This window comes from Acomys minous (assembly GCF_964271855.1).
Source record: "Acomys minous genome assembly, chromosome: 1".
Taxonomy (NCBI): domain Eukaryota; kingdom Metazoa; phylum Chordata; class Mammalia; order Rodentia; family Muridae; genus Acomys; species Acomys minous.
In genome coordinates, this window is record NC_140483.1 from 105507233 (window position 1) to 105529136 (window position 21904).

Genomic DNA, 21904 nt, shown 5'->3' on the forward strand with positions numbered 1-21904 from the left:
GTTAGTTGATTCTGTGGGTTTTCTTGTGGTGTCCTTGACCCCTCTGGCTCCTTCGATCCTTCCCCCTCCTCTTTCTTGGGATTCCCAGAACTCTACCTAATGATTGGTTGTGGGTCTCTGTACCTGCTGGATGAAACCTCTTTGATGATGATTAGTCTAGGCACCACTCTATAAGTATAGCAAAATACCATTATGAACCATTTAATTGACTTTGGGGGGGCATAGTCATATTTGGTTTTATCCTAGGTCTCTAGGCTGTCCAACATCTGGGTCTTGGCCTTCCAGGCAGTGTCAGACATGGGCTCCCTCTCATGACATGGCATGGGTCTTAATCTGGACCAGTCATTGGTTGGCCACTCCCACAATTTCTGTGCTATCTTTACCGCAACACATCTTGCAGGCAGGACAAATCGTAGGTCAAAGGTTTCGTGGCCAATTTGGTGTCCTACTTCCTCCACTGGAAGACTTGCCTGGTTACAGGAGATGGTCAGTTTAGGCTCTCTGTCCCCCATTACTAGGAGTCTTAGCAGAGGTCACCCTCATAGATTCCTGGGAGTTTCCACTGCACTGAGTTTCTACCTCACTCCCGAAATACCCTCAGTTCCAGTTGTCTCTCCCAGTCCTTTCTCTCCATCCTCCCCCATCTGATCCCACGTGTTCCCATCCCCACCCACCCCCATTCGACCTGAAATATAAATTCTATTTTTCCCTTCTCAGGGAAATTCACACAGTTTTATTTCTGGAGCTAGGTATAGCAAGGAAAAATGGCAAAGGTACCTTATGTAGCAGCTATAGAATATAATCGAGTAAATCATGACCTGACTTTCCATCAGAAGAGAATGACTCGCCCATCTCTTTTCATTGATCCCATCACAGTACATTGAGAATCTCAGGCATCTTTTCAGAATAGAAAAGGCCATGGAGAGCGAACCATGGACTGCACTGGTGAGGATAAAGACCAGTATTCAATGTCAGTGGTTCCCACTTTAGAAGTTGTCTCATGTTTTATTGGAATCCAAGCTGATGGCTTTTAAGCGACTCTACCTTAGGGCAAAGCCTGTTTGGCAATTTAAATACGTGCTTCCATTGCCAAGCGAGTAGATATTTTTAAAATAGGAATGACTTGTTAAAAAGAAAAACAAACAAACAAAACAACAAACAAACAAAAAAGACACTGTGGGAACCAGCCATTTGGTTACCAACTATAGGCAGTTATAGGACCTAGGGATAGCTCCTGCCCTCCATGAGCTCCTAAGCCCATAGAGAACACAAATAAACAAGTCAGTTTTAAAATGAGAGATCAGTGTATATAATTCACTTTATAAGACGCAGAGTGACTGTATCTCCCTAAAGTGATAGGTGTACAAATGCTTATTAGGAAGGCTGTCCTTTCATCTAGACAATGCAGGGAAGGAAGATAATGTCACTTATTGAATCTGGTTACTCTGGAGGTCACATAGAATGGAGTTCCTGAGCAGGGCTGAGGGTGGGTGAGCTCTGGTTAACTAGCTGTAAGTATGCAATACAAAGAAAAATGTCCCCGATGCATTTCCATACTGCCATGCATCTTCCTCCTCTGCACGTGTGCTGTCCACATCACATGACAGGTCAGGATTCAGTTACATGCCATGATTTCCAGTTTTTCTGAAGACAAGCCCAAATCACCTTCTGTTCTAAGAAAACTGCCTTTCCCACAATCTGTACAATTGGTGTGGCTGCACAAAGCTTTTACGGTTTCTCCATTTGTCTGTCTATGGACAAAAATACCATCAGGAACAATGTAATTACCCCAGTAGAAAGAGGAACAGACAAAACTTCACATCTCTCAGTATTTGTTGGAAATTCCATTTAAGTCTTGCTTTAGAACCAAAGGGACTTCATGTTAGAGGCCATGGTCTTTTGCAGGAAACTTGTTTTTACAGCTTTTATAGACATTTAGGGATGAGGAGAAGTCAAGGGAATCAACCATGTCTTGAAGGTGTGCCAAACCAGGGAACTAGATTTACAGTTCCTCACAGGATCCTTTTAAAAGATCTGAACAAGCACTTGAGGATTCTCTCTGTCACATGGTGAGGCAGTTTCACTAAAGAGTTCATCTCAAAGGCTGGAGGTTTTCCCTCTGACCTGCGGTGACAAAGGCTACTTACGAGCATTGCTCACTTCTGCCTCCTGTTACTGTTCAGTCTGTGGTGGTATGGTGATGGTTGTTGCTGTTGTTGTTGATGATGATGCTAATGATGATGATTCTTATTAGTTTCATTTTTTTACATCTACTAGGCAGGCCTATAGTTATATATTGGGTTGTTACAGGGTATCTAGATTAGGAAGAAGGGACAATCTTTATCAGCTTTGAAAAAGGATGGACTCTGACTTGAAAAACAATCTTAGCATAAATAAGGTGGCCAAACAGAGCAGACATTCATGTGCAGAAGGGGCACATATGTCTGAAATACTGTCAGCTGAAAGAAAAATTTATCTCCAAAGGGTTGAGAACCATGACTCAACCCCCATATCACTACATTTCTAGACCCAGGCTCAGGTTGGCCTTCAGGAACAATTCACTAAAAATACTTACAATTCCATTTAAAGGGATGTTTTGTTTTTACTAAACATCTTCCTTATTACCTTATATAGCTCCTGGTGTTTGTTTTCATAAGCAGAAGTGATTATAATACAGATCATCCACTTTTTCAGAAATTGTATTAGACCTTGTGGTAGAATTATAAAATGCGCCCATGTCAGTTCTTGTGTTGAGAACTTGGTTCCTACCTAGCAGTAACATTTGGGGAGTGTGGAAACAACAGGGGTGCTGACTAGCTGGAGGAAGTAAGTCACTGAGGGCTTGCCTTTGCCTGGGGAGGTGGGGCATGGGGGGTAGGGGAAGGGGCTGGCTACTGTCCTGCTTTCTGCTTCCTGTCCAGGCTTATATAAGATTTTCTACTATACCTATACCACCATGAGAGATGCAACTTTCTGAATCCAGGGGTCTAAGCAAGCCTTTAACCTTTAAGTTGTTTGGGTCACCATGATTCATAAGCAGCTAAGCCAGAGACAAGCTGAGTTTGTATGCGGAAGTTACATCACAAATCTCTGCTGCATCTTTAGATGCCTTAGATCTTTTCCCCATCTGTTGCATTATCCCAGTCACTGCTGGATGCCTGCAGTGTGACCTAATGTCCTCTGCTTCCAATAGTGTGTCACTCCTTGCTTCTTCTCCTACTATTGGGATGAGTGAAGCCTCCTGGTATGTTTGATGTTTTCAGTTTCCAAACCCTCTCCAGCCTTGTAAGTCAGCCAGCCAGCAAAGCCGACTGTGGTGATTTGATTGAGAATGGAATGGCCCCCATAGCTCATCAATTTGGTCAACTGTTTGGAAGAGCTAGGAGGTGTGTCCTTGTTGGAGTAGGTATGTTGCTGGGGGTGCATTTTCGGTTTCAAAAGCCCATGCCAAGACCAGAATGATGCTTTCTCTCTCTCTCTCTCTCTCTCTCTCTCTCTCTCTCTCTCTCTCTCTCTCTCTCTCTCTCTCTCCTCTATCTATCTATCTCTTTCTCACAATAAGGATGTAGATCTATCAGCTACTCCTCCAGCATCATTCCTGCCTGCATGCTGCCATGCTCCCAACTATGATGATAACAGACTAAGCATCTGAATCTGTAAGCATTCTCTCCATTAAATACTTTCCCCTTCTCTTCTCTTCACAGCAACAGGACACCAAGATGCACATATTATGTCAAAACTACATCTTGCCAAAGCAATAGTGGTCTCATATGCCCTTTATGTCACCACTGACCAGAAGACTGCCTCTCTTGATTAAGAGTTAGCATGTGATTGATGTTCACTGAACCTGATCTCACCAGGCCCACTTTGCTCCACTGTACACAGGCCTCCGCTCCCTGGTACCCTTTTTACTAGCTTGTTATGGTCCCTAGTACCTTGGGTATTTTCATCAAAAAAAAATCTCTGATGTGATTTGAATGTAAATTATACCCACAAACCCATGTGTAAGCTTGTAAGCTTGGCAATGTTTGGGGTTTTTTAATGGGAAGGAGGAGATAGGGCATTTCAGTGCTATGGTCTAATCTTGGTTCTAGCCCTAATCTCTGCTTTATTATCTATCTACATATGAGACAACTACTATATACTCCTGATCCAACAGCTGCAAGCCACTCCCACAAATGCCCTTTCCGACCATGATGTGCCCTCAAATCATTAGGCAAAATAAAAAACCTTCTTTCCTGAAGTCCTTACCAAGTGTTTGGTCACATTGATGAGAAAAATAACTAACATAGAAAATCAGCACCGAGCTGGTTCCTGTCCTTAAGATGCCATCCACCGCCCCAATACAAAGCCTGTGCTCAATCCTGAGCAGTGTCAGACTCTTTCACCGTGCCCCCATCTGCCTCTTTTGCAGCGTTATGTGCCGTTTTAGGCAAGTCCATGTTCCTTCCTTCCCAGCTGCATTCCTCAGTGTCCCTCACTGTAAGTCAGATAGATTCAATCAGCAATACCTTGCCTGAATGTTACACCGTCTGAACATTTCCTCTCCCAATCCAAGGAGGCCATCACCTTCAAACTCAGCCTCATTCAAATCGGGCAGCCAGATTCTTCACCAAAAGGTAGCCTGAATGGCCTCCCTCCACTTCTGAAGGGGCCTTTGTTCACCTCTATATCTATATTCTCCGAGATGTTACTTCCCGCATCCCTGCCTTTGTTCACCTCTACATCTGTATGCTCCCAGATGTTACTGCCCACATCCCTATCTGCACTATGACCTCCACTCTAGGAATTCTCTAACCTGCAGCTGCAAATTCTTTCAACTTCGCCCTGTCAACCAGTTCTAAAGGTCTTGGAACGATGTGGCCAGATTGTTCATGGCGGCTGTAACAACACAATCCACCTAACAATAAATAGCCCATGACTTCCTGGAATGAAGCAAGAACTGCTGAAGTCCTTGCTGTGTGTAGAGGGGTTTTTTAATGGGTAGAAGAAGGTAGTTGTAAATACTAGTTATACTCACATGATCATGTATATAAATTATGCTAATAATAATAACAGACATAAGTATGTCCTTCCAATTTCATCAAGAATATGTTTGTATATACACATGAAATAAGTATATATTCATTCCTTTTCTATTTCTTTGCCATATTCTATATTATGAATTAAATCACTATCAGTAAGAAAATATAAGTTTCTTAAATTATATTATTATGCTTACATTACATGATCTCAAAAGACCAAGCAGGGACTTTGCTACCTATTTGGGGGAGAACATTGGTGCATTTTTATTTGTATGAGTGACCTCAGGAATAATTCTAACTTCTTTGTTTGAAAATTAACCATGAGGTAGAATATATGGGCTGTGTATCAAATCGCCAAGTTACCACAGCTTAAGGAGTTGATCTTCATCGTGTGTTTATTGACTATCAAATCTACTGAGGGGAAGGGGGTGACTTCTAGGAGACAAACCTTGGGTATGCATTTGATAATATTTTCAAGGAGAATTTAAAAGGGAAAAATGACCCTCAATATCAGTAGTGCCTTCCAACAAGCAGCGTATATACAGAGAGGTCCAAGGGAAAGCTGTATGTGTGTGCCTGCTTTCAGGCCTTCCTTCTCCTTCTGAGTGAGTGCCTGTTGCTACTGCAGTGGTCTTTCTCTGACATGAGACACTACCCACCTTGGTCTTCTATGTGAACTCATTACCAGTGACTCACCAGGGATCCACCAGGCTTTCAGCAGAAGATAAGGACAGCTGAAGTGTCCCGTTTCTTGGACTGAGCAGAATCGAGCATGCAGGTGTCCACTGTTCGAAATGCCACCCCACCCCTGCCCGTTTCTCTCTGTCTCTGTCTCTCTGTTTCTCCCCACTCCCGGCCCCCAACTTCTCTTTCTGAGAGAACCCTATTTGTTTGTGGTCTTTCCACTAAGGTCTAGCTCAATCACTAAGAAAAAATAAGAACCTCACTATCCTAGCTTCACTCCTGCTGCTATGATAAAATACCCTAACAAAAAGCTTTTAAAAGAGAAAAGGCTTTTCCAGATTACAATTCCAAGTTAGTGCCAGCTTTTTCTTGTGGGGAAGTCAAGGCAAGAATTTGAAGTAAATAGTCACATCCACATTCAAGAGCAGAGAGAAAACAAACAGAAGACATGCACGGTTGTGCTCAGCTGCTTCTGTGCACTTACGTGGTCCAGGACCCAAACTCGGGAATTGACGCTGCTCACAAAGGATGTTTTTCCCACCTCTAGTAATAATTAAAGCAATCCCCCACATCCGTTCCCACAGACCGCCCTGATGTAGACACTCCCATTGAGACTCTCATCCCAGGGAATTCTATTTTGTGTTAAGATGACAGCTATGGTAGCCATCACTGGTACTACCAGTGTTTGAACTGAAACAGTTCCCAAAGTTTTGTGTATAAACACCTTGGTCCCCAGTCGCGCATTCCTCAAAGGCAGGACTTTCAGGAAGCGATTGTCTCGTGATGGTTCTGATCTTTTTAACACGGTTTCATAATTTGATGAGCTGTACTTGGGAATGTAGCTCAGTAGTATAGTGCTTAAGACCCTCAGTTGAATTGCCAGGACCAGAAAAGTGAAAGAACACAGCTGAATTGTTCTAGAGAGTACTAGAAGCTAGAGCTGGAGGGGACGAGGTGAAGGAAGCATGTCCAGAGGTGAGCTCTCCCCACGCTTTCCCTGCCATGACATTCAGCTTTACTGCAGGCCCATAGCAACGAAGTCAGCCAACCAGGAACAGAAACTGTGAGCCACAATAAATATTTCTTCCTTTAAGCTGCTCTGCTCAAGCCTTTTGTCACAGCAATAGACAGTGGACTGAAATAGGCTTACAGAAAACAAAGACGAGCAGTGCACATACACAGAAGGGCTCTCTCTCCTCCTGCTCTCAGTTCAACCCTTCCTCTGCCTTGGAATGACTCACACTTTCTCTCGGGAGACTTCCTGGACCTCTTTCAAACAGCTCCCAGAGAAGCACACCATGAGCTTTTCAGATAAGCTCAAATCTCAGAGTGTATATGATGTGAGTTCACACTGAGGGCCCTGATGTAGTCACAAGATAGAAATGCATAGCTCACAATTTCATAATAAATTACTTTAACTGGAAATGCAGTGTTTAGAAATACAAGAGTATTTTTCTTCTTAAAACCCTTTGTTCCTCCTTCTCACCTCTAGATAATGGACATATATTAATACATACCCCAAAATTTGGCCATTTATGTTATCGTCATCCTTATCCAAACTAAAAGGTTTGCTTTGACTTAATATTCATATCCAATAAACATATTCAGTCTATAAATTTTCAGCCTACAGAATTTTTAAATTCACCCCCTACAAGCAGAGCTTTCTTTCATCAGTTATTAAAATATACAGGGTACACTGATTTGAAAGAATAATACAATTTATGGGGGAAGGTTACTGAAATACATGTCAATTTATGTTAAGTATTAACTTCAAGGACAATTCGTGGCATAAAACGATTATTAATATTACTCTGGAAGACACAGGAGGCGATGATGTCAGACTCTTGGCAGTTGTGAGAGTGCATGCTAATACATTCTAGAAAATCTTTGAAACTGTTTGTTTCAAAATTAGCTTTTTAAAGCATAAACATTGTGAGATATTGAGCAACACCCACAAGTCAAGAGAGGACTCCCTGAAGAGTGCAAGAAGACAGCTCTTTTAACGACTTTAGTTGGTCTCCAGAAGGAGGGAGTCACAGATGGCTTCTCTGGGGTAATTTGTTTTTCATGGTACTCCAGCGAGTCCTCCAGCTGTCTCTCCTCTCTGCCAGCCCCTACTACAACTTCTCAGAGCAGTCCTTATCTCAAGGGCTGTTTTGTGCTTCTGCCAGATGAAGAGCGGTCACCACCAGCTGAAGGATCTCAACAGCTGAAGAACTGTCTAGCCAAAACAGAGGCAAGGTCGGTTTTGAGATCACTTCAGAGAGCAAGAGCTCTTTTGAGTAGATTTAAGATGCTTACTGTCAGCCTCAGCACACTTAGGACAGATTAAAAGACCTATGTACAGGGCATGGGCATGGCAGATTTCAAGTAAATAATGCCTGTTGCCATAAGCATCCTTGCCACCACAGCTCTAACAATATTATCCAACTTGGCTCCATCCTAATGAGTTTTTCCATGAATCCATGAATTTTGATGAATCCTTTCAACTTGATGTTTTGTTTTTCTTCTCACACTAACACCCATGGAATCACATAGTAAGAGTCTCGTTTAACCTCAAGTCATTTTGAAGTAATTAATCTTTTAAGTCTTCAGGAATCCATTTTGCTGTCAAAGGATAACATTTTGACAGCAAATGTCAAAACCAATGTCATGCATAAACCTTGTTTTCATACATCCGTATATATTAAAGGAAAATGGGAAATCAAAGGAACTTTCGGCATCTCATAACAAGATGCCTCATTTTGAGACGCCAAGACATAGACCCAAGGAGAAATGATTACACAGGACGACTCTGGGATGTGAAGGTAGCAAGCAGTGGCACCTAGGTTATACCCAGAGCTGTAGGATCCATGACTGGCTGGTTTGTGGAAGTGCCTTCTAGAGGCTGTGACAAGCACCTTCCCCACATGCTTCGCCTAATCTCCAAGGAAATTCTTTTTTGTCTCCACTTATGTCCTTCAGAGGTTCTGGCTGGTTATTGATGTAGTGTTAATGACACCATTTCCATCATGGCTTGATCACGGATCCTAGGATCTGCTGGAATCAAGGCATCATTTGTATTAGCAAAATGTCCAGCACACCAGGTGGCCATGCCCCAATTCTGTGATCTCTTCTTTCTCTGTATGCTCTGCTCCCCACTGCCCCCTGCTCTCAAGACCATGACATGTGAACCAGACATTCATGGCATTACCTTGTTTTTGTATCATAAATAGAGCAGGAAGAATGACATCAACATTGGTCATCTTGCTTCCCTGTATTCAAGTAAACATATTATTTATATGCATATAGGGATCTCCAAGAATGCCCCTGAAAAGGACCACTGACCATCATTGAATCATCTCTGATGAGTCATACATTTTAAGCCAAAATACACCATCTAAACCATGACCCCTTTGGGGTCAAACAACCCTTCACAGGGGTCATATATGTGTCAGATATGTTAATTCATAACAATGTACAGTTATGAAGTAGCAACAAAAATAATTTTATGGTTGGGCATTAGCACACCTGAGGAACCATATTAAGGTGCCAAGGCACTAGGAGTGTTGAGAACCACTGATCTAAAGCAAAGCATAACCCACCTGTTATTACTCCTTCCATGAGAGGTAAGAGTTAAAACTTACTCTCTAGAAAATTCCTAAACACAGGCTAACACTTGGTCTCCTTTTTCTTCATTTCCTCAAGGTAAAATAATTATAAATGGGACTGGAAGAAGTCCTGTGTGCCTGGAGAGTTTAGTCTTTTTGGGATCAGCTTGTTCAGAAGCATTTCTTTTGAGAAAAGCAAGTTGCTCTTTTGACAGAAACAACTTCAGCCCCCTTTTCTCTGTGCAGATTACCACATTGCATCGTCACTGAGTATGGCTGTGGACCACCATGTAGGCAGGTCATTTACAGAGGTTTAGCATATCCTGTGAATGATGGGGAGTCAAACTTCATATACCAACCAGTATTTGAAAACAAAGCTATTTGTAGTTGACATGTATCATGAGATTTGTCTATGTTCATGCCGTTGGACCAAGTAATCTCACTTTGGGAAACATGTCCTGGGGAACTAGCCTGAAATAACAGAAAAGGCTTAAAGCACAGACAGCAACCCAACCACCCAGTTGTGCCCAAACTCCAGAATGACTAATAAACTATCCACTTAAAGGAATAGTTTATGGCCCTTGAAGTGCAGTTATGAAAATTTGAGATCGTGACATATTTTCCTCATGTTGAGTAGAAAGTGAAATCAAAAGTTATGGGCACGAGTTAGTCATTTTTTAAACAACAAAATGAGAGACTTTTCAGAGAAAGAAAAATAATGGGGAAAACCCCCCATGAGAACTTGCAGAGAAAATACTTGGGAGATCTGCCTTAAAAGAGTTGTAGGACTCAGCCAAAACAGCGAGAAACAAAATAACCTTGTCCCAGGACAGGCGACTCCAGCAGCACCTTTGGTTTTGCATACTCTCTTACACTAGGCAGCCCTCAGTAGACACTGGGATAGAATGGGGACACAGGTGTTCCTCATCAGCCCATGCAAACTTGCTGGATTTCACCATTCTGACCAATAAAAACAGCAATTTCATGTGGTTCAAACAGAGTCAAGGAGACTTTACCACTACATGACAACACAAGATCAGGATGAAAGCTGGGCCGTGGTGGCGCACGCCTTTAATCCTAGCACTCAGGAGGCAAAGGCAGGCAGATCACTGTGAGTTAGAGACCAGCCTGGTCTACAAAGTGAGTCCAGGACAGCCAAGGCTACACAGAGAAACCCTGTCTCAAAAAAACAAAAAAAAAAGAAAAGAAAAGAAAAAAGAAAAAAAGATGAGAATGAAAAGACCCACCCCTTCCCCTTATTTTCCCTCTTCTCCCTCTCCTCTCAGTGCTCAAATAACTAAGCTGAAGAAAATCCAACTGGGCGCTTGGCACCATATTTCTAAGATGATAAAACAAAATGGAGGCCCACAACTAAATTTTCCCACTTTGCTATCACGTAAGCATCCCACAAGGCTTGTGCAATCGCCCTCAAGGTTCCCGCCCCTTCATTCCCTGTTATTAATGGCATCTTGGGATGACACCTGAGAAATCTGCTTTACTACACCTGCCACAGAGGAAGCAAACCACAAGAAGATTTAAAAGATTTAGGAGAAATTTTCTATCAGAAATAACTGATGTCCCCTTTCAGTACCCTGACGCCACACCCCCTGATCTCCCAACCTTCCTTCATAAGTGCAGAGTAGAATACTGAGTGAAAGCCCCTGCCTGGCACCAAGAGTACTTTGGTTTTTTTATTTCTGTTCTTCAATGTGTTCTCTCTCCCCATCCTTAGGAAGCTAAGCATCAATGGTAACCTTGGGAAGCAAGCAAGAACCAGCCTCCAATGCCCAGGAACAAATGCAAAACTGTTGACAATATCGCCAAAGCTGCAGGTTGCTCCTTATCAAGATTCTATTGGTGGCTATTGGCTCAAAATCAATCTACCAGCCTTCTCTTATCTTACTTTATTCAATCTACTTCAATGAACATACACCACAATGTCTAATCACCTTTGTCAAATTATAAAGGGAATATATATATATATATATATATATATATATATATAAAACATTTTTAAATGTTAACTTTAAATTACCTACATTAATATATCTTCAAATAATACCTTTAGATAAACACTACCCTTGATCTAAATCTATAAATATACCACAGATAAAATAGTGTCTAATGACCTATTTGGGATGCTTTAGTGCTTTCAGAATTTCAGAAAACAGTTAGTCTTAAGTGGTTCTTAAAATTAGCATCCAAAGGGGTTGTCCTGGCAACTTGTCACAGAATCATCTGAAGGAGGGATCATCAACTGAGAAAATATTCTTTAAGGTCAGACTGTAGGCAAGCCTATAGGGCATTCTCTTACATTGGTGATTGATGTGGGAGGGCACAGCCTATTGTGGGTGTTGCCATGCTAGGCTATTAGTCCTGGGTGCTATAGAGCAGGATGAACAAGCCATGAGGAGCAAGCCAGTAAGCAGCACCCTCCATAGCCTCTGCATCAGCTCCTGCCTCTGGGTTCCTACCCGGTTTGAATTACTGCTTTGACTTCAGTAGAATTTGAACAGTTATGTGGAAGTGTAAACAAAATAATCCCTTTCTTCCCCTAGCTGTTTTGGTGGTGATGGTTCATCACAGCAATAGACACCCAAACCAAGACAGGGAATATACCTTATTTACTTTTCTTTTCTCAAACATTTATTTGAGAGTGTGTGTGCAAGTGTGTTTGTACTCATTCATAGGTGTGTGTGTGTGTGTGTGTGTGTGTGTGTGTGTATGTGTGTGTGTGTTCATGATGGTGCAGAACTGTGTCCAAGATAGGGCATTGAATCCACAGAGTTGCTGTTACAGACAATTATGAGGTGGAAAATGAACTCAGGTTCCCTTGAACAGCAAGGGGACATGACCACTGGGCCACCTGTCCTGCCCATCATCTACTTTTTCAAATTAAGAAAAAATCTAGGATAATTACTCATGAGGATGACTGGAGTAAAACAGGAGAAATTTGCTTTAGCTTTATGACACAACTCTACTACCAAAATCGAGAAACACATATGAAAAAATGAAGAAATGAGCCTATTTTACTGTGGGGTAAGGGCTCAGCAATAAGCTAATGGCATATTACTCTCTGCCTAGCTCTTCATTGGCAAAGTTGATTTGTAAATTTTTCCTACCTTATAACATTTTGTTGGTGAGTGGAACTACAAACAAAGTTAAACCAGTCATAGCCAGAAAGGGGGAAAATATAGCCCTGTCCTAAACACATACCTGTTTTCAACATCTATTTAAGAAAGCCAATATAAATTTTTCTGCATGAAAATATTTAGTTTGTGTCAATATTTAAGGACAGATGTATGCTCTACTGTAAGTTATCCATTGGAGGAAAGAAATTTTTCAATGCTTGTTTGAAAGGTTTTTATTGTTGTTGTAACCCCAATGGCATTGCCCAGATTGAGACACAAGACAAAATGAAAAGTACACAACTGAAATTAAAATTATTGCAACCACCTGAAGCCTTGTCATTGTAAAGTCACTGTGTGTTCTAACTTAATATGTATTAACCTTGTAATGCATTTTGTACTGAACAACCCCATGTGGATCTTGCCCAGTGTTGCTGGGAACTTACTCAAGTGTAGCGAGTCAGGTTTTAGATTGGTCTTTAATTATTTGTTTTTATTTTATGTGTATGAGTGTTTTGACTGCGTGTATGTATGTGTGCCACCTACATGCATGGTGCCCATGGAAAGGTGAAAGTGAATGGTGTCAGAGCCCTGGAACTAGAGTGCCATCTGATAGTGAGCCCTCATGAAGGTGCTGGGAACTGAACCCAGGTCCTGTGGAAGAGCAGCCCGTGTTCTTCATTGCTGAACCATCTCACCAGCTCTAGACATGGAAGCATTGTCACTTGCTCAGTATTCTTAGGTTTTATCAAGTAAGAGGAGGTTTAGAAAAAAGCTTTGGACTAGGAGTTGATTCTCAGAAGATAGGGTCTGTGAGTCCCTATGATGGAGCGTGAGTCGCCAAACAAGCAAAAAGGGCATGTGCTTTGTCAGGTGATTCCAGAGTTTGAATCGGCTTCATCCTCTGGCCCCTCAACATGCTTGGGCTTCTGTCTCCTAATTGCCTTAACAACAGGTCTAACAAAACCACACAAATTTTATGTTGATTTTTGACAATGTTTTAGTAGTTACATTTTCATTTTCTGGATATTATCAATGCATAGAAAATTTAAAATTCCAAAAGGTATGATAATAACATCAGATGTTAGAATATATTTTGGGAAAGTCACTTTCTGAAACTGACACACACACAAAAAGACAAAACAGATAAAAGTCATAATTTCCCGCACCCCCACCCCCACAGCCAATATCTCAATTTTGTGAAGCACGTTTCACACCTTCTTCCTTCATTATCATAGAAAGTGGTATACAGAAAAGCGGGCCTCCACCTATAGCATAAAAAAATTGTAAATCAGAAAGTTGAATTATCTGGTAGATAGTTTTTTTTTTAAGTAATATATTTATGGTGCTGTCCAGGTAAACTTATATCCCAATTCTGAACACTAGTGACAGATATCAAGAAAGATAGATAAATTTAGATTTCATCACTGTTTATTAAACACCTATTTACCATCCATTGTGAATGAATCCTTCATATGTTGACCCATTTACTTCCTCAAAACTCTCTATAAAAAGTATTAACCCAGTTTTACAGATGAGATGCTCAGAAATCCAGAGAACATATAGGATCTCCCACTAGAATCCCAATTTTTTGTCTCTTTTAATGGGGACTGGTCATTAAAGGAAGAAAAAAATTAACTACCCTAGATTTGGCAGAAGTAACCCTCTTCCCTATGTCATTAGTTTGTGCTCATAAACAATTGGTCTTTTAATGTTGGGCCAATTACAAGTGAAATTGTATATACATACACATTTGCCAATACATATACACACATGCACACATGTATACACATGCATATACAACACATACATACACACATGTACACACAAACACACATGCACACACACATACACATGTGTACTGGAAGATGTTTTTGTTCACTATGTATTCAGATACTAATTTCTATACCCAGACATCTGATTGCAGTCCGAACTTTGGCGTTCTCATCATTAGAAAGCGTTTCCCTTCTTGGTATGTTGTAAACATTGTTCTCCATCACCTCCTAATTAGTCAAATAAAAAGCTGAATGGCCAGTATCTGGGATGGAGAATTAAGGCAGGATCTCTGATCCCAGAAATGGTGGGTGGGGCTTCAGGTGGGGACCAAAGAAGGTCCCCATTGGTACACGGATAAAGAAAGAGCAGCCAGTGTGTAATTAAGATGGTAAGCAATGGGCCACGTGCCTGGAAAGTAGGCCAGACCAGCATAGTCGGGTTACAATAGCTAAGTATCTGCCCCGCTGTAAGGCCCCAAGCTAATAATCAATATAATATGTCTCTATGTCATTATTCAGGAGCTAAACCAGGCATTAAAAAACCCTACTTTTAAATACAGTCACACACACACACACACACACACACACACATACATGTATACACAGATAAACATACATACACATACTCACATGCATGCACCTACACACATGCATGTACACATATACACACATCTCTATTTTTTCACTTTTACTATATAAAGTATAAGTAAAATGACGCAAAATAACAGAAGATAAATATTCAGCAGCCAAGTAAGTTTTTATTTAAAAAGCACGACCTGTTATAATGTGCAGGCATGAAAGATAGTCCAAAATAGGTACCTGCTCATCATAGCGCCATCAAAGCACATAAACCAGGAACACAGCCACCATGCTGTAAAGGAGAAAAGACAGTAAATGTCCTCACTCACTTCCAGGTCCATGGCTGAGTCTCCTCTATAACAAAGGCAGACTAACAAGATAGCGCCATATAAATTTATTAAAATGTAAGCTGACACAAGGACCTTGATCAATGACGCTCCAATAAAGTGGAGGATGACATAAACTTTTACAGATTCACGTTGAATACAACTGGGCAGGATCTAGTGGTAACAAACCATGGGTGACTGGCATGGCCTGTCTCGTCAGTCTTCAAAGATAAGGGTATTCCTGGCCTCCATGAAGAGGGGCTACCCCTCTAGAAGCAGTCTTCTGATGTATGCTAGAGGAAGGGATCAGGACTCTCTCGTTAATAAACCTTGTTAATCCTCACAAGCAATTAATTTAAATATTTAGACTACTGTTCACAGGTGACTTTCTGTGCTTTCCTGAAGTCACATTATGTGTCTTCACTTGGCATCCTTTCAGCATGGCAGCCTTAAAGAAATTGTATTCTTCTATGGCAAACCAAGGGGACTCTTATTACTTGTGTTACATCAAACAAGAGGTAACTGGCTTCTCTTTCTGTGACTTAGCTTCAGCAAGTGCCATCCCATGACACTATGTGGGCCAAAGCATCATTAGCCTGCATACCCAAATGCAAGGAGTGAGAAAGTCAACTCTCTTCCCTTAACTTTAGCCGACTGGGCATGTTGACCGGCTTGTCGAATGATGGATGAAAGAATGGATTCAGTTCAGAAATCATTGAATCCACGGTTCTGTTCATAGCAGAAGGTGCAGCAATTATGGCTCCAAAGTCATATTGCTTCACTATCAAAATATTGAAACAGTATAAGATAACTTACAAATAAAGTCAAGGAAACTGAAATTTGTAGTGCTTGCTAACGTCAGTGTGATACACAAGTGTGCAAAGTAGGTTTGCACAGATGTTCTGTGGAGCTTCAGCTCCCACTGTGTGACTTTTTTGAACTCCTTGTGTTTATGGTTAGAGTCCCCCTGAGTTCCCCTATAATAGTGGCTCTTACCCTTCCTATTGCTGTGACCCTTTAATACAGCTCCTCCTGCTGTGGTGACCCCCCAACCATAAAGGTAATTTTGTTGCTACTTCATAACTGGAATTGCTGCTACTGTTATGAATCATAATGTACATCTTTGTGTTTTATGATGGTCTTAGGTGACCCCTGTGAAAAGGTCAGTGGGCCCAATGGGGTTGAGACCCACAAGTTGAGAACCGCTGCCCTATAAGCACTCAAGTTCTCTGAGTCTGCCATGGTGGGAGGAGGCAAAGCTGATCTTTCTAATGTGACTTCAAGAAAGTATGGGAACAGAGTCAGCCGAGAACATGAGGCTACTGAGTCTCCTATTCCAAAGCTTATTGATATCCTCTTCATAAGTTTATAAATCAATATGTACTTAATTAGCATATGTTAGTTCTTCGAGGTCCTCATGGATGGTTCCACTTTGACAGGTTCTCTCTAGATGATTCTCGGCGTGCAATAAAAATTGTACATTTCAACGCCTCCCCGTCAAAGCCAGTCACAATACTCTATCACCCAAGCATTTATGCGACAAGTGAAACCATTGAAAATGAACAGAAAACTAGTTGTTCAACAAAAAAAAATTTGTTTACAATACATTGTGTCATATTGCTCAGGTGCCATCAGGTACAAGCCAGCCAAGACTGGGTGACGAATAGGACGAAGTGCCTTCCGCATTCACCGAGCTAGAAGTCGGTAGAGTCGGTGACTACTGCTGCATAACAAACTACTCCCCCAGTTTCCGGTTTAAAACAGTAATCATTTTATGTGCATAAAAACTTACAGTCCTGTGCATAGCACAAGTGTCTCTTCTCAACAACCCTGAGGTTTCTGTTGGGAAGACCTTGAGCCCTTGAGAGCTCCTTCACTCATGACTGGAATTGGACTTAATGACTAGGGACTGCTCTCCCTTTGCTTTTTCAGACTTTTCTGAGAGTGCATGGCATGTGGAGGCTTGGCTTGCTCCAGCGCTACAACCATAGAGTACCAGAATCCTTATTCTGCCACTCAGAGGACTGTAGGCACCACTGCACTTCAAAGGAAAAAAAAAAGAGGGGAAAAAAAGAGAATAAAACATGTTAAATCATTCTATAATAAGAGGAGAGAGATAGTCCCAGACCTATCATACTTGGTAAAGGTTACTTGGTGCTCCTGACACAGAGAAACTACATACAATAAGTCGTATATATCACTGAAATGTGTTTGGCTAAAATCAAACTATGTACATGAAAAAGAGCCATTGTACCACTAAAACTGATGGGATTCTTTTGTTGTTGTTTTTGCTGTAGAATAAAAATGTTTTCTCCCATAAAAAAAAAGAAAGAAAGAAAGAAGTGGCTTCCCCATTTAGTGACTTGGGTTCTGTGAGCTAAACTATTCTAAGCCTATGTACCCAAATTCAAGGAGAGAGAAACAGAACTCTCTCCGCCTGACTTCCTTGTAGGAAGAAGAAGGGAAACGCTTAGAACAACACGTGAGGTAAGAGGTGTTGTGATCTCTGGTGTGTATAATCTGTCACAGGTGACCTTCCTTGTCACATCTCTTTGCTCACTGATACTACAGAAGTAGCAGAATGGAAAGGAGATGCTTCCTGCACACCGTGCTCTCACACTAGCCTTGTCCAAAGAATCCACTGACACGTGTGTTAACTCAGCCTTCAGAGCAAAGGCCTGGGTAATCCGGACTTCTAAGCAGTCCTTGTAAGAAAGTAAAGGTAGGAATGCTTGTTTCGTGCTGCAGCTGTCTGCACTCTCTCTGGTCCGTCTGGCTGCCCTTTTCTTCTCTTTTCTTTGCCTCAGCTGTGAGAGAGCAAGCCAGCTGTGTAACTGGTGATTCTGAGCAAGAAGGAAGTGTGCCTTAAGGTTAGCAAACATTGGGAGCTAAAGGATTCTTGGGGACCCAAGACACAAGTTAACACACAGAGTTACAGAAATGCCCGTGGTGTGGCCAGGTAGACACAGTGATATGTAGTGTGTCATCTCTGGGGAACATAGTCGGCCACAATGGTCAGTGTGAGAAGAGGACACGGTTGGCAAATATAAGACTGTAATAGGCCAAACTTTTTCCTCCCACTTCCCTTCTCTTAACAAGAGTTAATATCTAAATTACTAGCAAAAGTTGATTTGAAATAGGAAGTGGTTGTCTAATCTCATCTTGGTAACTTTTTATAATGTCTATTACACTTTGAGATTGAAAAAGAAAATTCCGACAGACACCTAGGAATGCTGAGAACGGAAGAATAGTCTTCCCCAAGAAAGCACACCAACTGGGTGTAAAATACCCAATGACTAGGCCTGAAATCATACATACAAGTAACATTGTATAGACAGAACAGGTTATATTTAGTAAGATATGCATGTACAGATGCATATATGCATATAACAACAATTAATGAAAAAAGAAGCCATGAATTTGAAAAAGAAAAGGATTTAGGGGGTAGAAAGGGAAGGAAGAAATTATGTAACTGTATTATAATCTCAAAAAAATTTAATCTGTCAATTTTACCTTAAAATTGTCTTATTTCAAAGCACATCTTGGGATATCCACCACTAAATATCAATGTAAAAGTAACTTTAGAAATACCTAATCTCTGAGACTCTGCTGTGGCCAAGCACCATGCAGTGCATCACTGAATGCATTTAAAATACTGTTTCCCTTTTCCTGGGTTTTCATAGCTACAGTGTCTCGGAGTTGGGATAAATGACTACATGGCAGCAGATTGACCTTTATAATAATAAAAACATTTAGTAATGCCTCATACAACCATGCTTATGATATTTATTAGCAATAGAATTAAAAATATATATTTACTATGTTTATATTTCTCTTTGTGCTGGGAGTTGGGAGGGTCACACTGCACATGTGTGAAGGTAGAAGGTCAGTGTGAGGGACATCAGTTTGGTGACAGGAAACTTTGTACACTAAGCCATCTCACCTGACTCCTACCATAAAATTTCAGGTCAAAACCTATTTTACTCCAGTCCATGATGTCTTTATATGTAGAAGAGTTTTAATTCTATAAAAGATCAATTACCTGGAACATGGAATACATGAAAATCTTTGTCTGAAAGGCCCCTGGCAAATTCTATACATGGGATCTAATTCAACTAGATTTACTATACAGCTAGCAGGTATTCTTTTGTCCCCACTTCAAGAACTTACAAGGTCAGCTTATGAGGGCCAGATACACAGAAGTATCCATATAGCAAGAATATTGTATGTCTTTCTCCTCCTCCACTGCTTTTTTAAAGGCAACATCTGACTATGTAGCTCTGTTGGGTCTGGAACTCACAGAGATCGACCCGCTTCTGCCTCCTAAATGCTAAGATTAAAGGTGTGCAGCATCACACTCTGTTCTTTTGTTCTCTATTGTTATTTTTTGTTGTTTTTTTCTAGACAGGGTTTCTCTGTGTAGCCCTGGCTCTTCTGGAACTCACTCTATAGACCAGGCTGTCCTCTAACTCAGAGATCCACTTGCCTCTGTCTCCTGAGTGTTGAGATTAAAGGTATGCCACCACTGCCCAGTTCACTCTGTACTTTGTAAATTTAGCTAACATTTTGTTAATGGAAAGAAACTGTTTCATAGAGGAAAGAAACAAGGTTGTAATAATGGGCCGTGATCAGTATTATATAATATTCATTAAGTTATAGAAATTTCCATTTCAACCAAAGAGGATCAAGATTCACCTGTCAGTTGATAAAGATGATGTTATAGTACATATTAACATATTGATAAATTAAATTCTTTAAAATACCAATTGGAAATCATTAATTAGTATTTTAGTTGTGTTGTTGCATTCTCCTCCAACCAGGGTGGATGTCTCTCCCTCTCCACTGATCTGGGCTAGATTTTCAAGGAGACTGACAATTCCATCATTAAATTCCCAACTGCCAGAACGCAAAGGACAAGCTTACTGTCAGGCTTACTTCGCCCCATGCTTCAGATTGAAATGTTTTTAAAGTTTGTATTCTTTACATTGTGAGTGGAATACTGGGCTTCAAGGCCACCATCTACCCTTCCAAGCAACTTCTCTTAGAAGCTTCTTCCTTCAGCTGTGACTAAAAGGCATTCCTTGCCATGCGTCGCTCTTACAGAATCACACAACAACGTAGGGAACAGGAGAAAGTGCACTGTGCACTGGAGGACACAATGGCCGTAAGGTCTAGCCACACTCTGAAAGCAAAGTCCCCCTCCGCCTTGCAGAAGTCTAGGAGCCTCAAGCCGACTTACCTGCTTTTTATTTGTCAGTCTATCAAGCACACCTCACTGCTGAGGATGCACGGTCGGCCTGCCAGCATGTTCAAGTCTAAGGAAAGGATACAAATGGAGTCCTGGAGGGATTCCAGGCCTGAGTCCTGGGTAAATAAAAATGTGTTCTCCTCATGATGATTTATGGATATCCAAGAGATCCCATTCATTTCCTTATAAGAGGGGTTAATCGTAGGCTGTTAAAGATACAGAGTGATCTGGTAGCCTCCATCACTCTGCAATGGGGCTGCAGAGAGCTCCACAAAGTCCCATTTGGCAATGTTGATTTAACACCTCATAAAAAGCCCAGTTCTTTAGAGGAGCACTCCGCCTCTCAGGCTGGGGACAGAGTGAGAAGAATTTAAAATAGGTCAATTAGCTTGTCCAGAGCACAATATGACAGACTTTTAGAGTTCAAAGAGTGCCAAGGGTGCTTTGCCAGCACACTCAGATGGCTAAGTAACATCAACATGTCATTTTGCCTCTACTTTTTTTTAATGTTTTACAGAATTGATATTCAATTATTGAATTTCCTTAAATAAAAGTTGAAGATATAACTACCTTTGTTCTATTGGTAACATATTTTCATAATAGTTTCTGTGATTAGTTAAGACAATGCTGAAATACCATTTAGATTCCAGAGAGGGTCTGAGACACGGTATTAGATTTTTTTAAAAATTATACCTTCTACCTTGCAATATACTTCATATAAAACCAAGAAAAAACTGAGTTTCATTATAGTAATAATAATCCTGAATGCAGCTGATAATATGAAAATTCCCCTCAAATCTACTCCCTTCAAATTACTTTCAAGGATCCATCTACATAAAAATAGTTGAAATATTTGTTCCTTTTAATCTTTTATCCAACACTTCATGATTATAAGGAATAGTAAATATGCCAAAGTAATGGAATATTTTAAATTAGCCACAAGACTTTTTTTTTCTCTTAAGAAACACTTTTATACTTCCCAGTTCTTGGAACCAAAGGCCACGTCTCCCATCTCAGCTCCTGGAACAGTAAGTGCCCATCTCTCCTGCCACAGGAAAGCTGTCCGAGAGCCTGGAGACCAACGGCAAGAGAACAGACCTGGGGGGGAAGGATTACACAAGAGGCCTTGTCTGTGCGGCAAGAGGAATACGGGCTAATGAAAACCATCAGGGCCGGCCATGCTTGCCTAGAAATAGGCTGGCTCTTCAAAGCTATCATAAATCCTTCAAATTCTTCTCTCTGTCCCACATCGCCCCCTGCTCCTCCCCTCCCCCCTGTCCCCCCACTGCCACCCTCCTCCCCCTCACCCCCTACCCCCACATCTCCAGAACATGCCCTTGGCCCACAAACTGAAAAAGCCTCATCTCCACTCCATGAATACTGAGCTGCAAGGTGTTAGTACACTAGTAGCCCCGTTTCTTAGCTGTCTTCTTATTCGTATGTTTTTAAATTGACAAAGTATAGCAATATATATGTGCAGGTATGAAGTGCTGTCTTCAGCTAAGTATATAAATGAAATGATTAAATTAAGTCAACTAACATATCCATCA

The 21904-nt window shown here is 41.1% G+C and overlaps 1 long non-coding RNA gene across 1 annotated transcript; it reads right to left on the reverse strand.

Annotated features, from left to right (window-relative positions):
• Positions 1–7188: 7188 nt before the first annotated feature.
• Positions 7189–20653, reverse strand: LOC311595061. Its single transcript, XR_014778301.1, has 3 exons — positions 20346–20653; positions 15021–15072; positions 7189–8747 (listed from the first exon to the last, which is right to left on the reverse strand). It is a non-coding gene; the product is annotated as an uncharacterized lncRNA (long non-coding RNA).
• Between the last annotated feature and the right edge of the window lie 1251 nt (positions 20654–21904).